Source organism: Phasianus colchicus, chromosome 5 (genome assembly GCF_987193195.1).
Source record: "Phasianus colchicus chromosome 5, bPhaCol1.hap1.1, whole genome shotgun sequence".
Taxonomy (NCBI): Eukaryota; Metazoa; Chordata; class Aves; order Galliformes; family Phasianidae; genus Phasianus; species Phasianus colchicus.
Genome location: NC_143440.1, coordinates 61086130 through 61104359, shown reverse-complemented (window position 1 = coordinate 61104359; position 18230 = coordinate 61086130). Strand labels below are relative to the sequence as shown.

The 18230-nt window shown below is 49.1% G+C and overlaps 1 long non-coding RNA gene across 3 annotated transcripts; it reads right to left on the bottom strand.

The window, feature by feature from the left end:
• Nucleotides 1-322: 322 nt before the first annotated feature.
• LOC149917991 (uncharacterized) lies at nt 323-6421 on the bottom strand. 3 transcript variants are annotated; one of them, XR_016467216.1, is made up of 4 exons: nt 5044-6421; nt 3627-3746; nt 2931-3026; nt 323-2448 (listed from the first exon to the last, which is right to left on the bottom strand). It is a non-coding gene; the product is annotated as an uncharacterized LOC149917991 (long non-coding RNA). The 3 variants fall into 3 exon arrangements; XR_016467215.1 differs by having other exon boundaries at nt 3627-4403; nt 6183-6421; XR_016467214.1 differs by lacking the exon at nt 5044-6421 and having other exon boundaries at nt 3627-4648.
• Between the last annotated feature and the right edge of the window lie 11809 nt (nt 6422-18230).

The following is an 18230-nucleotide window of genomic DNA, read 5'->3' as shown; positions in this document are numbered from 1 at the left end:
GGACACGGCAGGAGGAGAGAGGCGTTAGGGAGCAGCCGAGGCTTCAAAATGCATCAAAAAGCCCTGAAAAGCATCACAAAGCCACAGCCAGGAAGCTCGGGATTATCATGAGCAGCATCCAGGATGCTAAACATCATTTGCTACCATACCAGATGGTATGGCGGCTCAGCTAACGGCAGCCGGCGGAGCAACCGCGGACCAAGGAGACCCCGGGGGCGGGGGGTCACACTTGTTCCACACACTCAAACTGACTGAGCAGTGGTATCACAGTCACTTAAAACACACAGAAGCATCCAAACCCAAGCACGCACATTCCCTCTTGTGTTACTGGTGCCCACAGCTCACCTTCACACCTCTGGGGATTTCTGGTGTTTTACACTGATGCAGCCTCACTATAGCTCCATGGGTGTCACACAAGGCCTGCAGGACCTCTTTCTCCACAAACCCCATCTGCAGGCACTGGTTCATAAGGCTCACCACCCACCCTCCTGAGCAAAAGCAAGCACTAAGAATGAGAGCAAAGCGCACTGGATTTGACCTGGCCTGGTCCCCAAGCCTCAGTCCTGCCAGACATACCCCGGTATCTACAGCCTCCCTGCGCAGCCTGCTCCAGTGCTCCATCATCCTTACTGTGAAGAAGTTCCTTTGGTGTTGGTGCGGAACTTCTTGTGTTCCACTTTATGGCCATATCCCCTACTTCTGTCCCCAGAGACCTCTAAAAAGTGGTTGGCCACGTCCTTTTGACTCCCACACTTAATATAATAAGCATTAATCAGATCCCCTTTTAGTCTTCTTTCCTCAAGGCTGAACAGACCCAGGTCACCCAGCCTTTCCGCACTGAGGAGGTGCTCCAGGCCCTTTATCACCTTCATGGCCTACTGCTCGACTCTCTCCAGGAGAACCCTGTCATTTTTGTATCAGGGAACCCACAACTGGATGCAGTACTCCAGGTGAGGCCTGACCAGAGAGGAGCAAAAGGGAATAATCAGCTCCCTTGCTCTTTTTAATGCACCCCAGGATTCCATTGGCCTTCTTGGCTGCCAAGGCACACTGCTGACTCATGGCCAACCTGTCATCCACCAGGACACCCAGATTCTTCTCTGCAGAGCTCCTCTCCAGCATGTCACATCCCAGCCTGTACTGATACTTGTGGATATTCCTTCCCAGGTGCAAGACTCAACACTTGCTTTTGTTACAGCTCACCTGGTTTGATACTACCCAGCTCTCCAGCCTGTCCAGGTCTAGCAGCACAGCCTTTTGGTGTGCCAACCACTTCACCCGCTTCGTCTCATCAGGGTACTTACTAAGGGTGGACACTAACCTCCTCACCAAGGGAGGTGACAAACATATTAAACAAGACCATGTGAGAAATACTCAAAAATTTCAGGTTAGGCAAGAAACTTAGTGATAGCAGCAAAGTTTATTTGTTATTGCAATACTGGGCTCACATCCCCCATTAGCAAGGGAGAAACTGTGCACCAGTCAGCGAAATTCATTCCGTTCTATACTCTAAACCGAATGCAGGTAATGCTCTCCTGGCACTCGCTCACTGGTTGAGCATCTCAGGCTTGCAATCTCCCCGATGCTGTTGCTATGATACATTTCCAATGAGGTCCATTACCAACCTGTTGTTTTTCGGTAAGTTTTGTACTTCTCCATGGAGATATGAGGGCCAGATTTCCAAGAGTTCTTAAGAAACTTATCCTTGGTCTCGAGAGTGAGCATCTCACCCCTCCCTCTCAAGTACAGCAACCCAAACAGCACTTCATACGGTGATACTCCCAAGTCTTTTCTGGGAGCAGTTTGTATTCTGAGAAGGGCTACAGGTAAACGCTTTGGCCATGGTCATTTGGTCTCTAAAATCCATTTTGACAAGCGCTTTGTCAGCATCTGACCGATCCATCCTACTTTCCCTGAAGAAGGAGGGTGCCGGTGAGTACGGAACTCCCGCTTGATTTCTAGAGTTCTCATTAGCTCCTGTAGGACTTGTGAAGTAAAGTGGTTTCCCTTATCTGAGACGATATTCTACGTGATCCCATATCTAGGGATCGCGCCCAGGTGTAGAGTCCTTAGCGCAGAAAAGACAGGGACCTGTTGGAGCACCCAGAGGACCAAGGGTAAATCCTGCCTGACCAATCTAGTGGCCGTCTGTGATGGCGTCACTGCATCAATAGCCAAGTGAAGAACCACTGATATCATCCACCTGGACTTCAGCAAGGCCTCTGACACAACATCCTTCTTTCCAACTTGGAAGGATACGGATTCGGTGAGCGGACTGTTCAATGGACAAAGAACCGGCTGCAGCATCGAGTGCAGGAGCCAACGGCTCCATGTCTGGATGGCGATCGGTGATGAATGGCATCTCAAAGGGGTCCGTGCTGGGGCTGAGACTCTTCAGTATCTTCATCAGTGGCATCACCAGCAGGATCGAGCGCACCCTCAGAAACCCTGCTGACAACACCAACCTGTGGGGAGCAGTGACACGCCAGAGGGATGGGACGCCAACCACAGGGACCTCGACAGGCTCGAGCAGCGGGCACAGACAAACCTCATCAGGTTCAACAAACCCAGGCGCAGTGTCTTGCACCCGGGACAAGAGAACCCCCCACTACCGATACATGCTGGGGGATGAAAAGGCTGAGCATAGGCCTGTCCCAAAAGACCTGGTGGATGCCAAGCTGTACACGAGCCAGCAAAGTGCCCTCCCAGCCCAGAAAACCAGCCACACCCTGGGCTGCACCAAAAGATGCGCGGTCAGCAGGTGAAAAGTAGTGATCCTGCCTGCCCCTCTGCTCTGTGCTGAAGAGGCCTCACCTGGAGTACTGTGTCCATATGAAGAGCCCTCAGTGCAGAAGAGACATGGACCCATTGGAGCACATACAGAGGACGGCCACAAGAAAAAAAAAGAACCAAAGGATCAAACGCCTCACCTGTGAGGACAGGCTGAGAGAGCTGGGGCTGTTCAGCCTGGAGAAGTGAAGGCTCCGAGGTGACCTGGTAACAGCCTCTCGATACCCAAAGGGGAGCTGAAGGAAAGAAGAAGGGAAAATTTAGGTTAGATATAAGGAAAATATCTTTCATAGCAAGGGACAAGGGGAAATGTTTTAAGTTGAGGGACGGAAGATTTAGGTTGGATGTCAGGGGGAAGTTCTTCACAGAGAGAGCGGTGAGGTGCTGGAACAGCTGCCCAGAGAGGCTGTGGATGCCCCGTCCATCCCTGGAGGTGTTCAAGGCCAGGTTGGATGGGGCCCTGGGCAGCCCGGTCTAGTATGAAATGTGGAGGTTGATGGCCCTGCACGTAGCAGGGGGGGGTTGGAGATTCACGATCCTCCAGGTCCCTTCCAACCCAGGACATTCTGTGATTCTGCGCAGCAGACCAGGTTGCCCAGAGATGCGGTGGATGCCCTGTCCCTTCCAAGGTGACACACAGGGCAACCTGATCTAGCTGTGAATGTCCCTGTTCATTGTGGGCGAGTCAGACTAGACCATCGTAAATGGTTGCTTCCGACTCTAAGGAGTCTCTGGTATGATACCTGAAGCCATGTCCACAAAGGACATCGATGGCATGGTGAACAACCAGGGTAGGTGGGGAAGCCTGTGTGCTCAACAGCTCTGGGGAAACTCACCAAGTAGTCCAGTCGGGAAGATTCACATCAGCCATAGAGCCTCTTTGTGCCAGTGCCAGTATTCAGCACACCAGAGGTACTGCTTCATCACACTGGTGGGTCCCACAGCTGCAGAGCTAGCTATTGAATGAGGGTCAGGGGATGGAAGGAAGAGGGGTGGGGAGGTTGGGTATCATACAGACTAGGAAACTAACAGCATCCCCTGACAATTGGGATGGAGATATCTGGGGTGATCCAGACAAAGTGATCCAGTAGACGACAATCCTTTGTTTCCTATAAAGATGAAGCCAGATCTGCCATAAAAACAGAAAGAACCCTAGGACCCTGGGGTGGTCGGCCACAACGTGCCCTGAGAACTATGCCCTGACATCTGTTACTACTGACAAATCTGTAAGGGAGGTCTAGGAGAGAACCAGACAAAACAGGAACAGAATACTTGTGTTCAGTATGCTCAAGTAGTGGAGACTGTATTACACTAAGCGAGGATGAAGAAAACGGCCACTGGGGCTGGGGGTTTTCTTAAGCTCAGGTCCCAGCCTGATACATGCACCACACTCTATCACCAGCCACGTAGCTTATTGGGCTGGAAGAATAAACCCCAGGGAGCAAGGCGAGCCCCTTGTGACCCCCATTCCATCTCTAAGTGAGTGTCCCACAGCCATCACAAAACCCACCTGCATACAAGGGATTCGTGGTGTTCTATTATCTGCTCCACAGATTTCACAGTGCTTAAACCACTAACTAGAAGAGCCCCAGGAACCCTTAAACCCCATCGAGCTGCAAAACAGAACAGGATCCAAAGAGACACGGAGCATAATTTAAATACGTGCCCTTAAACAATACTCAGCATGGGTGAAATTAATACGTGGCACAGGAGACACAGAGGGGACAGGGGGGCAGAAGACACAGGGAGGACTCCAAGACACAAACAGGACACAAGGACACAGAGGGAATGTGCCATAAAAAGAGTTGGGGCAACGTGGTAGCAGAGAAACCAAGTTTGGAGTCCCAGGTTGGAGATCATGCAAGGAGAATCACGAAAGAGGGAACAGAGACTTCACGGGAAGATATTCAACTTAAAAAGAGCTGCAAAGAAGATCTGGAGAACACAGAATCCCTTTACGGAAAAGCACATTAGCTCCAGGCATTTCCAGATTTGCAATGCTCAGTCAGCCAACCAGCATTACCTTGGGGCGATTGAAGCATTCCAGAAACGAGACAAGAGCAAACGAACGGAACAAACATCAGTCCCTCCATTACCAGTTCAGAGAAAGGGAGATAACCCCTTCATTCCCGTCAGAGAACAATTGAAGGGCATCATAAGGACAGGCATAGCAGAGATAGCTCCTTCAGTAGCTGACCCAGCTTAGGACCCCCTTAGAAAGGCAGAGACCAAAGCCCTGCAATAAAGAAACACCTCCTTCCAAGAACCAGAGCTCACCCAACAATCCACAGGAGGCAGTCTCCAGGAAGAAACCCTGCCTTTGGGGCTGCCAGCCCTTAAATGAGGTGAGGGAGGGGTGGAGCCAGGCTCAGCCCCATCTGGTCCCACAGGTGCACTGCATCCACCTGTGCTTGCAGGGCTACACCCCTCACCAGGTGCTCCGTCACTGCTTCAGGCTGTGATCTCAAAGTTCCCATAAAAGCATGAAGGAAAAAAAAAAGAAAAAAAAAAAAGACGAGCTATGAAGGCCCACATATTTTGATTCCAGTCTGTCCTCAAAGGCTACTGGTGAAATTTCTAATAAGTAGGGGAGTACAAATTTCAGTACTAATGCAGCAAGGTGCTGAGAAGCTGTGTGTGCAGCCTGGACAGCAAAGGGCTGCGATTACAGTGTGAATGGAGCGAGTGCTGTCTGCCAAACTGTCGGGGTCAGCTTATGGCTTCCCAGTGAGAAACGTGTGTCATCTACTCGCACAGCAATTAAAGACCATTGTGAAATTATTTTAGGATTTGGTGTCCTCAGCGGGTGAACCTGGCACCTGCCCATATGGCAGCGTGTAGCCCTTTGGCTCAAACATCGATCCCAAAGCCCAAAGAAGTTGGGAGGCTGCAGCGTGCGTACTTCGTGCAGCCCCTGCGCACCTCAAGTCAGAGATCACTGACGTACTGCAGGACCCCATTTCTGCTGCGGCATGACGTGGGATTGCTGAAGTCACAGAACATTTGGAGAAAGGACAAAGCATCACAGAATGCAGTCCCCATGCAAGTTGCCCGCACGCGTGGGGCACAAGCCCCATTTTGGGGGCAATGACCCCCACTTGTGGGGCACTGCCCCCACCCCACTGTCACAGACGAGGACACCATCACCCCACTGCGCACGGCCATCAACTTCTCCCAGGACTCCACGCACCCCACAGGCATCCCTATCCCTGTCAACCCCATGGTGACATTGACCCGGAGCAAAGTTGGCCAGGGGGCACGGGGGGACTTGAGGGGACATGGGGTTGACGTGTGGGGTCAGAGCCACAGAAATGAGAGGAGATAACACAGGGAGGTAGCAGGCGGTACCAGGAGGTGCCAGTGACATTCAAGCAGACATTCAGCCTCCTTACCGTGCAGCTGCGGGAAACAGTCCAGCAGCTCAAGGAGGCCTCTTCCACATCCAGAGAGGCAGATTTTATTTGCAATTGCAATGGCGGGCGTCCCGCAAGCAGGAGCGCACCTATGGACACAAGATGACAATCTTTATACCCTGTTTTTCCCTTTATCCATCCCCTGCCCAGTTTCCCCATTTGCTGGGTGCTCCAGGTTCACAATCTTATCAGTTTACGTTTGTTGATTCGTGTGTTATCTGGTGTAAGTCAGCAGCCATCCTGTTGTTTCCAAGAAGTCTCAGTGCTCTTCTTGTCATCGTATCGATATGGTGTTTGTCTCCAAAGTCTTCGTTAAACAAAGAGCACTGGGGGGGGAAGATGGCAGGCCTTCAGATGTCTCTTCAGGCGCTTCCTCGGGCATACCATGACTTGTTCTCCGGTTTGATCTCGTGCAGGATATTCTTGCAGTGTGTGTGACAAAATATACATATATACACCTATATACAGAGCGGCATTCCTGGGAAGATTTGGCTAGAGGATAAGTGATGCAAACTATCCGAGATCTTCCCCAAGTTAAGTAGAAGGACTCCCAAAAAGAACTATGACAACGGAGTTCATGAAATAAAAAATATTATCCAATTCTAATGCAGAAACAACATTTGATTCCCACAATTCCCCCCCTTTTTCTTTTTTCATACACTGTTGCTTTCTGCAATTTTTAAAGTTTCACTTTTATAGACATCTCCCTCTTCTCCACTTTCTTTATTTCCCATCTCCTCTAATACCATCATTTTATCCAAATGTGGTGACTCCATTGGTGTTTGCTTCAATAGTGCTGTCTCGATCAATCACTGTACCAGTCCCCTCACACAGGGAATAACACAGCAACCAGTGGCCATCAGGGCTCCTGCTACTACTATGAAAGAAGTAAACGTGGATACAATCACCCCATTCCATGCACCAAACCAGGACTCCAACCATCCAGTGATAGAAGTATCCCCGATTTTTCTGCCAGTTCATTGGCAAGGGTGGTAAGCCCTTGCAATGCCTTAGTTATTGTATCACCTGGAGCTGTGTTATTGGGATGAAGGTGCAACAACCGGTACCCAGCATTACACATACACCCTTTTTTTTTTTTTTTTTTCTCCCAGCTTGTATCATATCTTAGGAGATTCTATTTTCCCAGGCCATCCTACTTATGGCATCTAACTGTTCTGCAGTTCCCTTTATTGCACTCTTTTGTATAGTTTGTAAATCTCCACTGATTATAACAAATGTAGTTAATCCAATCTACATTCTTGTTGATCATCACCCACAAGGACAGTAACTCAAACCCTGCAACAATTTGATTTCTCGCCTTAAAATCATCAGGGACAACAAGAAGTGAAAAGTTTAAGTCCTTAGCTTGCCCACATACCAAACAATTACTGATATAAGTATACTTTGCAATGATGTTTTTCACAAGAGATACATAAACATTTACATCAAATGCTGCACTTAATCAAATGAACATTTCTAACAATTATCCCATTGTATTTGAGGGACCTTCTTAACCACTGCTGTGCGGGATGTTAGCAGCACTGGAACAGATTTACCCACCTTGATTTCAGGGGCAAATGTGAAAGACATCTGCTATATACACATAATCTCTTGTTAAAATATTATGTATCAAGCCGTCAAGGCCTTGGGCTCTAGTTCCTAGAACCAGTTTCTCTATTTCCTGAAGCTGTTCTTGTAGACTTACCACATGCTCAGTATTTCACTCCCTACCTGGGTAGAGATCCTGTTTGTACAACATAAGGCCTTTTGTACAGTATTTTGAAAGACTTAACCCCTCTTTGGCTCTAGGTTTCATTCTGCTCCTAAGGAGAGCCAAAGGCAACAACTTTGGCCAGGACAGTCCAGCTTCCTGGCCCAGTTTTACAACCTGTGATTTAATTAGATAGTTCATCTTTTCCACCTGACCACACGCCTGTGGTCTGTGTGATATGTGCAATTGCCAATTTATTCCCAATGCTTACTGACCTGTTGGACAATCTCTGCAATAAAGTGAGTTCCCTTGTTGAAGGGTATTGCTGCAGGACACCCACTTGGTATAATCTCCTGCAGCAATACCTTTCATTTCTTTGGTTTTATTGGTCCTGCAAGGGAATGCTTCTGGCCACCCTGAAAAGGGTATTTGTTAGAACTAGCATATACCGAAACCCTCCTTTTTCCTGGCAGTTCTGAAAAAAATCAATTTGCAACTGTTGTCCTAAAAGATTCCCTTTCCCAACAAGCCCCTCTTGTACCCAGTCCTGGTACTAGGACTGTACAGTTACTTTCTGATGTCTGTACCCCCTTGTGTTTTATTATGTTCCCTTAGAGCCAATTTCTATAAAATAATAAAGAGCACGACAATGTGTCCATCTGGGTGTGCACCCACCTGTCAGCTTGCTCTCTTCCCTTCTAAATTATTAATTAGATTTCTATCCTCTCTACAATACCTTAGAGGTTCTGATTAAGGTTCAGATATTTTAAGTTTACCGCCTGGAATTAAAGCCAGTTCACCAATTTCTTTTCCTTCAGCTGCCTGTTCTGCCACCTGATCCACCATCATATTCCCAGTTTCCTGTACAGTGTCACTCTTCTGATGTCCTTTACAATGTACGACAGCCACGCTGCTCCTTGGTAGATTTACATCATGCTGAATTTGTTTTCCATGTGTGTAAGAAAACCTCGCTCTTTCCAGATGGTACCATGAGTGGGTACCACCCCAAAAGCATATTTAGCATCTGTCCATATATTTAAGGTTCTTGTCAAGGCAGTTATTTCAGCCTTCTGAGCAGAAGTCCCCACAGGTAATGGTTTTGCTTCAATTACCTTGTCAGTAGCCATTACTGCATATCCTGCCTTACAGTTTCCTTGTCTCACAAAGCTGCTTCCGTCAGTGAATTCAGGAATCCTCAGCGTTGTCCAGCGGTTCCTCCTGTAGGTCTGACCAACTGGCATAGACAGCCTCCCTGCAGTGCACACTGCTGGCTTGGAGGTAGCTCTGTGTTGATGCTCTGGGTATTCAGCAAACTGCTTCCTTCTCTTTGATCAGTTGTGCTTTCTGTTGAGAAACTTGATAGCCATTTAAATCAAGAAATTCAGCAAACTCACAGTCCACTGTACACAGTCCTCCTTTGTTACCGTAGTCTCCACGTACTGCAGTGAAGTTCCACTGTGAGATGGAGGAACCCAAATCTCAGGCTCACGAGTTGACCAGTTCTCAAAAATCACTGGGCTGTTCTCACAACCCTGGGTAACACTGTCCAGGTTAGCTGAATTTTTCTTATTTATTTATCTATATATATATATGTGTATTTTTAATTTTTTTTTTTTTTTTCCTTCTTCCCATATTGGAGTTTTCCTATTCAAAGGCAAATAATCGTAGACTTTCTTTGGCAAAACCAGGCAGGAAAAGGTGTACTTCAAATCCAGAACGGTAAACCCCGCCTACTTATTCCTTAACTTGGTTAATAAAGATATACACCACGGGTTGTATATATTCAACATTTCTATTAATTGCCCTCAAAGCTTGAACCAAACTATAGCTCTTGCCATCCAATTTTTCATTTGCAAGATTGGGCTGTTCTATTTGGATTTCTATCCAATTAATAATCCAAAATTCAAAAAGTTATTTATTATTTCTTTTATCCTCCTGCAATCTTGTATCCTTAAAGAGCACTGCTTTACCCTGGTTGGGCTGGCTCCCATCTTTAACTTAACTTTTATTGGGCTGCATTTTTGGCTCTGCCAGGCATTCCTGATGCCTGCAATCCTGTGTACGCCTGATTTAGGATTTACCTAACTTCTGGGGGTACAACATTGCTTTTCCCAGTTTGTGTTAAAGCCAGACTTAAAATTTTCCGTCAATTGGTCTTGCTTGACACTTAGCTCCAATTTTCTCTACTGAATTTAATCTCTACATTCAACTGTTCTAACACATCATGCCCAAGTAATGGTTTTGGAGAACCTGGCATGTACAAGAATTTGTATAATCCTACTTGTTCTCCTAACCTGTATTTAATTGGTCCCCCAAAAGTAAACTTCTCTTGCCAGAGCTCCTACAACTATTACAAAAATCATCTACAGGTAATAATTCTTGATGTAGCACAGAGTAAGAGGCACCCGTATCAGAAAATAAGTGTCTTGACCCTGCTTCCCCAGCTGCCTTCGGTCCAGTGGGGGTGGAACTCTCCCTGAGCCCTTCCAGGCTCCCCCTTACCTCTTCTTCTAGGTAAGGACATCCCTGTTACACCCTGCTCAACTTTGCCTTCCTCAGTCCGTGTTTTTCCCAAACCCTTTTCACTTTCCAGACTTTCATCATTACTGAAATATAATGTTAGTAATTTCTGTTTCACATCCGCCCCTCCCCTCCCCTCCCCAGGCTTCCAGTGCTTACACTGGGATGTCGGGTTTCCCGAGATCTCTGCAGATGACAGCTATTCTCACTCTCACTGTTCCGTCCCATCCCCATTCACAATTAATACACCCCACACAGTTACAGCGGGAGGCTCCGGCCCCCAGCCCTCTCTCTCGCACCAAGTTGTTCTTACAAGCCGCGGTGGGGGGGGTAGTGTGGGGGATGTGTTCTCGTGCCGACCCAAACTCTAATATCTCAAACTCACTGTTTTCCTTAACCTTTTTGCCGTTGTTTTTTTTTTGTTTGTTTGTTTGCTTTTCCACAATTCCACTATTTGTACACCCTCAATTACATTTCCATATACCATTACTAATTGCACCATTAACAACTGCACTTCCATATATCATCAAGACAGTTTCTCCCACTGCCTTCCAAATCCACAAATCAAACAATACAGTTCTTCACCTTCAACAAACACCCAGCACTTGGTCTTATGATTAGGGCACTCAATTATAAAACCGGTCCCTTTACTCCATTTATGTTCCTGATTTCTTATTCGGTATTCCCCCTGGCTCACCAGCAGTGTTTCTCCAGTGAGCCAAAATACAACCCAGGGGGTCTTCCCGGTATCACTTTAGACACCCTTTGTTCCACAACAGCCTTGTACATGACATAACATAACATAACATAACACAACACTTTCACGACAGAAACATTTAACAATCACAAAGACAGCGACAATAATCAGTACAATTTATCCTCAGGATCCTTCCTCTCTCTTCCTCCCTGCAGGGCCCAACCTTCCCTCTGTATTCATTTCCCACACTTGCATAGTTGCCCACCTCCTTCTTCAATAAACAACATATCAATGATAAACATCATTTCCATCCACGAGTAGAAATTAGGCCCTAGAAATTGATCTAATTGTTCTACTACACTTCTAAGATCCTCAACTAAGGAATTCTTCTTGAAACTCCTAACTTTTCTTCTAGTAAAAACAGCAGGCATTTGCATACCCTATTTCCCTTGACCTAAGGAGACTGCCCTAAGAGGATAAAGTGAAGTATTAGTAAGGTCAGTGTTGGGGAAAGGAAAACTCTCCAGGTCCCATTCACATTACTCCAACTCCCTCAGTAATCGAGAGTGCATCCTCTCTCCAGAACCCTGCTCAGGATCATCAGCACAGCCACTCTCCTTCTCTGGAGATGTCACTGCCGCTTCCACTGCTTTAGAAATTAAAGGGGGGGGAGTTATATAAGGGATCCCATTTATGATTTTTCTGCTTCTCTTTCCTTTTTCTTTTGAACTTCAACTCCTTCTTGTGAGGAACGTTTTTTTTTACTTCATACACCCATTCAGCAACATAAGCCAATTCTGTTTCAGAAAAAGGAGTCTTACTGATTACATATAAATACAAAGTCTGACAGGCCCAATCTCCGTCAGACCCCTATTTTGGTCAAAATCATGATTTTCCCTGTAGTAGCTCTCTAGGCTATGTCTGTGTACAGTATTTAAACATCTTTTCCCCGTTCTTTTCCCCAGTCTGGGGATTATTTTCCAATTCTGAAGCTTCTTTCCCAAGCTGCAATCTCTAGGCACGAATTTGGGGACCCTTCTCCCCTGTTCTTCGGAGCTCCTATTCCCCATCCCTCCGGAATGCTGCTGTGAACTCCCCAGCTCACAGGTTACCACACTCCGATTCTCGGATCTAGGGCCAATCCCTCTGGAGCACCTCGCTCCGATTCTCGGATTAATAGGGGTGTACTGCTGGCACTTCGTCAAGTGTCCAGGGTACCGCACACCAACAGCTCCCTGCCGAGACTCTTCCTTTTACCAACACAGCTTCGTCCGTCCCTGGCCGTGCCCCTTGTGGGACAACAGAACCGCAAATCGGGACTCAGCACTCGCTTCACACTGAAAGCGCGTCTCAGTCACACACACTCACTCGAGTCTCCACCGACCCCCAAGGCAAGAATCAAACTCCCTTACCTTGGTCCGCGCACAAAGTTACCAGGTCTCCAGGGATCAATACCCATGCCTACCTGCCCCGTGGCTTTCACAGAGCCCACCTTCATGGAACAGCCTCGGTTTCTTATCGGGTGTCCCAAGGAGTCACCTCACTACACAGACAGAACCGCTGAAATCAGCGGGTGCACCTATCCTGTCCAGGGCAGTAGGGAGACCTCCAAAGAGGTGATAATAATCCCAGACGAGTCCCAAATTGTTGGAAACATCCAAATACTTTTTGTCAGGATGGTATCTCTGATAACAGCAGATTTTATTCGCGATTGCAATGGCGGGCGTCCTGCAAACAGGAGCGCACCGGGGGGGATGATGCCAGGCCTTCAGATGTCTCTTCAGGCGCTTCCTCGGGCATACCATGACTTGTTCTCCGGTTTGATCTCGTGCAGGATATTCTTGCAATGTGTGTGACAAAATATACATATATACACCTATATACAGAGCGGCATTCCTGGGAAGATTTGGCTAGAGGATAAGTGATGCAAACTATCTGAGATCTTCCCCAAGTTAAGTAGAAGGACTCCCAAAAAGAACTATGACAACGGAGTTCATGAAATAAAAAATATTATCCAATTCTAATGCAGAAACAACATTTGATTCCCACAACACCACCTCCTATCCGTCTCCCTCAGAGATTCCCAGGAGCACCTCAGGCTGCTGATTTCTTGTGACAGCCTGGCCGTCTGCCCCAGCAGCTCCTTAAGCAGAGTACACCTGCAACTAGCTTCCTCTAACTGGCTCGTAGGTATGGTGAGATAGTTCCTTTACGGGAATCTAAATGGAAATCACAATGAGTTGGATGGCATCCTGCTTTTCTTCTCCAGTGCCAGAGAAGTCCATATATTCCAGCACCACAAAAGGTCATGCACACAGCCCAGTGCTGCGGAAGGCAGTTCTGTCCAACACTGCGACATCTCTGCCACCCAGCGCAGCTTGAAGCCACCATGCCTCAGCCTCCATTTTGAGCTGGGGCCAGAAGGCCGCCCCGCCCCATAGCCCCACCCTCCCTTCATTGTGAGTTAGGCCGGAAGGCTGCACTGCCCCACCCTCCATTATGTGCCAGGCAGGCACACAGCATAGAAGACTGTGGGCGCACCCCCCCACGGCATTCACTGTCTGCACACCCTTGCGACAGGGACGAGAGGCAGTGGGCGCTACGGGGTCAGGGGCAGCTGTCCTTGCAGGCCCCAGGAAGGAAAGTAGCTTTCAGCGGCCTTCGGCCACAGCTTTTGGAGGCTGAGGGTCTCTTCAGGTCCCTGCGACCATGCCGCAGAGACAGGCAAAGTGCTGCCAGCCCTCTCTGCGCCGGGGCCCGGCCCAGCCCCCTGCCTGCCCCGCACAGCAGGAGGAGCACAGGCGGGAGCTGGAGGCGCTGCGGGCCCAGCTGGAGGGCGAGCGGCTTCGCTCCCAGGAGATGCAGCGCCGCCGGGCCGTCAAGAGACGTGAGCTGCAGGAGGCGGCAGAGCGGGAGCGGCAGCTCCTGGCCGACCGACTGCGCTCCAACTGGGAGCGACAGCGGGCATCAAAGCTGCAGCACCTGCGGGAGCAGAGCCAGAGGCAGCGGGAGGCGGACATCCGCCAACTGCTGCAGATGAAGGAGGCCCAGCTCCGCCAGACGCAGGAGGGGCTGCAGCAGCGGTGCAAGAATGCCAACCGCCAGGTACGGGATCTGCTGCGGCAGCTAGCAAAGGAGCTGCTGAGTGGCGAGAGCAGCAGAGAGGCCCACAGACTGCAGCAGGAAGTCCAGCGGCAGCTCTGCAGGAAGCCCGGTGCAGAGCAGGCCGCCCATGTCCTGCGCCTCCAGCGCGAACTGCAGGAGCAGAGGAGACGCTTCCTGCACTACATCCTGGAGCACGGACAGGGGCAGCCGCCCACCTCCTGCAACGGGGCCAGGGCTGCAGCCGCTGGGCCGCGCACACGGCAAAGGCCAGCCTGCCATCGGGCTGTAGCAGAAGCGGGTGTTCAGGCTGCAGAGCAACAAGAGGCCTGCCCACCTGAGCACAGGGAGCTGCAGGAGCAGAGTGCCCATCTGCTGAGGGCACTGAAGGACTTGCAGAGACAATGCAGCCTCCTTAGAGAGGAGAACTGCCTGCTGAGGAGCAGAAGCTCTCAGCAGATGAGGGAGGAGGTGGAGCGGCTCAAGGACAAGACGCATACGCTCAGCCTCCTTACCAAGCAGCTGCGGGAAACAGTCCGGCAGCTCAAGGAGGCCTCTTCCACATCCAGAGAGGCCGCAGAAAAGGCAGAGGAAGCCAACCAGCTGCAGGGGCAGCATTTGGAAAAGGAGACTGGGAAAAAGCTGGAGCCACACGGAAATCCAGAACAGGAATGGCTGGAGAAGTCGGGAGGGTGGCTGATGGCAAGCTGCAGCCTGCATTCTCGCAGATTATCACCACCACTAATTCGAAGATTCATAGCTCGTCACAGCTACAATCCTTTTGAGGGCCCTAATGAGGACCCAGAAAACGAGCTTCCACTGACTGCTGGACAATACCTTTACATCTTTGGAGACGTAGATGAAGATGGCTGGTTTCTGGGAGAGCTGACGGATGGCACAAGAGGACTGGTCCCTTCCAATCTGGTGGAAGAAGTTTCAGATGATGACCTGGATACGACTGTGCCTCCACAGCTTCGTGATCTCCTGCTGGATACCGATGATGACGAGCAACTAGGCAGCAGGAGCGGTGGCAGAAAGTGATGGTCACCATCCAGAAATCTGTGTCCGTGTATTGGCTGAGCCTGGGGGATGCGGAGATTCCTCTCCATAATACAGCAGCATCCCATCAAGATTCCATATTTTCATCCACATAGATGAAGGCTACCTCCTGCTCCACTTGATGTTCAACTGGAGCATGGTCCATCGGCACAAAGACCTTGAAAATTTATCAGTTGTATGACTGAGAATTTACTACATTTGGACTAAAAAAAAAATCTAAAAAAAAATTAAAAACCCCATAAAATAACCAAACTCAAAAAGCATGTGAAGTCTTCTTGTTTTCTGGCAGTCCGCTTTTGTAAAGGTATGAGGAAATCAAGAGGCTGAGGAAAGCCTCCAAAGTCTTTCTCAAGCACACTACCTACAAGTATTGGAATCGAGAGAGAAAGGAATCATTACTGCTTGCTTCTGTTCTTCGGGATACCTGAAGTACCTTGGAAGGCCACACTTCCTGAGCAGTATAAACATTCTGTCCCAAAGCAGCTCTTTGACCGTTTCCACTGGGTGATAAGGCATAGCGCTTGCATCATCTGAAGGCACGGACTCAGGTGCAAATCCAAATCCTTAACTGCAGGTCCTTACATTCTATACATACATGCTCAAGCTCCCTCTTGTAATTTTCCATCCATCCCTACGTGTCAGCAGAGTGCTTAACAAGTCTCCTTTAGTCTAGACACCAACTGCGCACACAAGTGAGACACAGCTGCACCATTCCTAGAAAAACAGCTTTACAATTTCCCATAATAAAGTACCCGGCTCGCTCATATCCAACTTACTATAGGACACAGATTTATGCCTTATTTGCCCATCTCTGATATTGATAGCACCTGCCAGCCCCCAGAAATTACTATTTTAACACAAGGCCCAGAGGCAAAAACAACAGAATCCTACTAGAAATCATTCCGGTCAATGAGAATAGTTTTCTGCTGCGCCTGTTTTGAAAACCCATGTAATCAGTGACACGTGAAAATACGTGAACAATAGTCACCGCATCTCTGCGGCACTACCTGAAAATATAAATTTGCTGGAAAGCATTAAGGTTTGAATCTCAGGGTTACCAAGTGCTTTGGTACAAAGCCAGCATTCATCCGCCCTATACCACGGTGAGGCATTAAATTACCAGAAGGAGCAACTCCACCTATTTCACTGATTACATTTTCGTCTTGGCCATACGTAATAGCTCAACTCTCTGCAACCAGCAGAGAAGACTGACTAGGCTTTAGGAAACGACATATTCATTGGCATCAGAGAGAGGCCTTTCTGACACTGACTTTTTTCACACAGTTCAGTGATCTCAAATGCCCACCCCCTGCCCCCTACACCCGGAAAAAAAACAGACAGACCCAAACAAAAAACACTTGCACATTGGACTCCTTGGGCTTGAGAGAGGCTTAACTGGCTTAACTTCTATTGTGCGCTAGTAACACGGAGCGCAAGAAAAGCTTTCCAAAGGGAATGAGCTGGAAACTGGGTATGTGAACAAGTAATCCTCAAAAAAGGAGCGCCTGCCGCAGCTGGCTGGGGAGGGCCTGCGTATACCCCGTGCCCTTGTGGGCTACCTGTCCAGCTGCAGGAGGACCAAAGAAGGGCAGCTGAAAAGATGAAAAGCTGCAGCTGAGCCTGATAGACCCACACAACTCTCGGGCCATCTTGCCGATGGCAGCTGTGACGCATCGATTCGTTCTATGCAGGTGAATTAATTTTTTCCATCTGCAAACTTAGGTGGACAACTGCAGTTTTCGTTAGTCTTTGTGGAAACGCTGTAATGGTCCACACTAATCTCAAAACAGCAACTCTGTGCTGTGACTGCCTGCGTAGACCTGCTGGGGCCTAACACTACCCATTTTAGGGCATAAAAAAGAATAAAAAGCCAAAAATGAAACCTGGAGTTGAAGAAAGGCCCTTGGGAAAAAATACATTAAAAGTAGGAACAAGACAGAGGCTGAGTGAACAGTAATATGGCCCCGCGCTTTCTGCCAATGGGCTTTAATTTCGTTATCGTTAAATTTGCCGGGCAGTTGCATTTTGGTCTGTGAACATTTAGAAACAATGCAACAGATGCTGGCAAAAAGAAAAAAAAAAAAACACAACTTATTTTTTCACAGCTACTTATAAGCACTTAGCAGAGCTTGCCTGGGTTTGGCTAGTCTCTCTCTTTTTTTCTTCGTCTTTCCCCCCACAACGCCCCCGCTTCTAACTTCGCGCTCTTCTCCCGCCATCACAAGACAGAGAGAACGGGTCGCCAGGGGAGAAAAACGCAGGTCAATCCCGTCAGAAAAGTTCTTTCCGCGGTCTTTGCTGCCACCTCGTGGCCCATGCGCGGAACTGCCGCTGTCTGTCGCCGCGTCCCGCAAGCAGCACAACGCATGCGCGTACAAATGCGGAAGTGGCGTTTTAACCGCTCTGCGCAGTTAATGCGCCGCTCTCTATGGTGATCAGTCCTCCAGCTAATAGCGACCGTGCGCCCGTCCACTTAAAGACTGCAAATGTTTCGACAGCCCACGACGGGGACGGGCAAGCAGTCGATTCCCGGACCGCCGGCCCAGCGATATTCTCCCCCTTCTAATCCAGGATGCCCCTCGTCTATTTCCGCCCTTTTATGCCCAAGCCCACGCGGAAGCGGACCGGTTGGGCTCACAGCTGCCCCTCAGCGCCTCGTGGCATCCAACTTCCTCTCCGCCCCGGTGAACCAGCAGAGTCCCTTTCCACCCCCAGCCCTGCACCGTCAGCGGCAGTGGAACGCGAGCAGCTCGGAGATTCGCGGTCGCGGTACTGGCGTGCAGCAGCACCGACGCGGCAGCAACCCGCGACCAGCGAGCCTCGGGAGAGCAACGCGCACGCGCGAGCCCGGGCACTGCAGTGCGCATGTGCCGGTAGCGGCTCGGCGCTACGCATGCGCCCCTCTCGGCAGAGCACTACGCGTGCCCAAGCCTAGACG